Below are 3,223 nucleotides of genomic sequence, written 5' to 3'. Positions count from 1 at the left end.
ATTTTAATGATGAATTTTTGTGGAAGTGACTTGTAGAACTGTCTCTGGGACATTTTTCTCCAAAGTTTCAGTAGATCAGCAATAAAGAATAAAAACTGATGTGGAAATACAGGAAATGCAAGTTATGCATCAAATACTCTTTCCATTCTAGAGTATTCTGTGCTTTCAACCAAAAAGATTCCTCAACAGATTCTGTTGAACATTTGATTGCTGCCAGTTCAACAAAAATAAAATACATGAAACTTTTAACATTTAAATTAATTAAAAATACTACCACATGTAAAATAGATGACCAATGCAAGTTTGATGCATGAAGCAGGGCGCTCAAAGCAGGTGCTCCAGGACAACCCAGAGGGATGGGTGAGGAGGGAGGTGGGAGGGGGACCAGGATGTCGGGGGCGCATGGGTGCCCATGGCTGATTTCTGTTGATGCGGTGGCCCCTGCCACCACAGTGTTGTGAAGAGATTGTCCTCCAACTAAAGTAAATAAATTTTTTTAAATACTGCCATTTATAATAGCAGCAAGAAGTATGAGATACTTAGGGATAATTTGTCCACAGATGTGCAACGCCTATACTGTAAACACTGCAAAACATTGCTCAGAGAAATTAAATAAAACCTAAATAAATAGAGAGACATGCTATCATCATGGTTTGGAGGACTCAGTATTGTTAAGATGTCTATTCTCAAACTGATTTATAGATTCAAGTGAATGAATTGAATTCAAATTCAATTGAATTTATAGATTCAATCACAATAAAAATCCAAGCAGATACTTTTTCTAGAAACTGACAGGATGATTTCTAATGTCCTATAAAAACAAAAAGGACCTAGACTATGAAAAATGACTTTGACAATAACAGGGTGGGAAGATAAACACTACCTGATTTTAAGATTCTTTATAACTCTATAATAATAAAAACAGTGTGGTATTGAGGTGAAGGTAGAAATGTATATCAAGAGAACAAAATGAAGAGTCAAAAATAGACCACCATATATGTGAACAACTGATTTATAACAAAGCTACAAAGGCAATTTTGTGAGCAAAGAATAGTCTTTTCAACAAATGGTGTTTGGAGAAGTGGATAGCCATATGCACAACCATAAAGTGTGATTCATACACAGTACCATATACAAAACTCAACTCTAAATACATTATAAACCTAAACATAAAATCAAAAACTGTACCAGAAAACACAGGAGAAACTCCTTGTGACTCTGGGTTAGGTAAAAATTTCGTAGATAAGAAATCAATACCACAATCCATAAATGAACAAATCGATAAATTGTACTTCCTGAAAAAGAAAACTTTCTGCTCCTGCAAAGACACTGTTGAGAGAATGAAGACAAGCCATTGACTCGGAAATTGTTTGAAAATCATGTAACTGATAAAGGACTTGTATCCAGAATATAGAAGAACTCACAAAAGCCCATAAGAAGGAAACAGGCATTCAATTAAATGGGCAAAAATTATGAATAGAAAATCCACACACACACAAAAAATCAAACATCAAATAAGTACTACCTTAAATGAAGCTCAACATTATTAATTATTCAGTTCAGTTCAGTTCAGTCACTCAGTTGGGTCCGACTCTTTGCGACCCCATGAACCGCAGCACACCAGGCCTCCCTGTCCATCACCAACTCCCAAAGTTTACCCAAACCCATTCCATCGAGTTGGTGATGCCATCCAGCCATCTCATCCTCCGTCGTCCCCTTCTCCTACTGCCCTCAATCTTTCCCAGCATCAGGGTCCTTTCAAATGAGTCAGCTCTTCGCATCAGGTGGTCAAATTATTGGAGTTTCAGCTTCAACATCAGTCCTTCCAATGAACATCCAGGACTGATCTCCTTTAGGATGGACTGGTTGGATCTCTTTGCAGTACAAGCGACTCCCAAGAGTCTTCTCCAACACCACAGTTCAAAAGCATCAATTCTTCAGCGCTCAGCTTTCTTTATAGTCCAACTCTCACATCCATACATGACTACTGGAAAAACCATAGCCTTGACAAGATGGACCTTTGTGGACAAAGTAATGTCTCTGCTTTTTAATATGCTGTCTAGGTTGCTCATAACTTTCCTTCCAAGGAGTAAGAGTCTTTTAATTTCATTGCTGCAATCACCATCTGCAGTGATTTTGGAGCCCAGAAAAATAAAGTCAGCCACTGTTTCCACTGTTTCCCCATCTATTTCCCATGAAGTGATAGGACCGGATGTCATGATCTTAGTTTTCTGAATGTTGAGCTTTAAGCCAACTTTTTCACTCTCCTCTTTCACTTTCATCAAGAGGCTCTTTAGTTCTTCTTCACTTTCTGCCATAATGGTGGTGTCATCTGCATATCTGAGGTTATTGATATTTCTCCCAGCAATCTTGATTCCAGCTTGTGCTTCCTCCAGCCCAGCGTTTCTCATGATGTACTCTGCATATATGTTAAATAAGCACGGTGACAATATACAGCTTTGATGTACTCCTTTTCCTATTTGGAACCAGTCTGTTGTTCCATGTCCAGTTCTAACTGTTGCTTCCTGACCTGCATACAGGTTTCCCAAGAGGCAGGTCAGGTGGTCTGGTATGCCCATCTCTTTTGGGAAATGCAAATGTAAACTTCAATGAAATACTACTACAATCCCTGTGACAATGACTGGGATGAAAATGAAGAAGACTGAACACATCAAGTCTTAGCAAGACCGTGTGGGATGGAATGCTTATACAACTGTTAGTGGAAATTAAAAATGGTGTGACTACTTTGGCAAATGGCTTGTCACTTTATTATCATGCTAATCCCATGTCTACCACATGATCCAGCCATTGCACTCCTATTTTAGAGGAAGAAAGTCTTTGTCTATACAAGCAGTAATACTGAATGCTCATAACAGCTTTATTTAAAAGACCTCTGGGCTTCCCTGCTGGTTCAGTTGTTAATGCAGGGGAACAGGTTTGATTCTTGGTTCAGGAAGATCTCACATCCCATAGGTGAGTTAAGCCTGTGTGCCAAAACTACTCATCTGATATGCCTCTTGTGCTCCTCAACAAGAGAAGCCACTGTCAGAAGCCCACAAACCGCAACTAGAGAAGCCTATGTGTGACAAAGAAGATCCAGTGCAGCCAAAAATAAATAAATAAAAACCTCTAAATTTTAAACCACCCAAATATCTATCAACAGGTAAATGTGGGGCTTCCCAGGTGGTAAAGAATCTGCTTGCCAATGCAAGAGACTCAAGAG

This window comes from Bubalus bubalis, chromosome X (assembly GCF_019923935.1).
Source record: "Bubalus bubalis isolate 160015118507 breed Murrah chromosome X, NDDB_SH_1, whole genome shotgun sequence".
Taxonomy (NCBI): domain Eukaryota; kingdom Metazoa; phylum Chordata; class Mammalia; order Artiodactyla; family Bovidae; genus Bubalus; species Bubalus bubalis.
Note: the sequence above shows the minus strand (reverse complement) of the source record.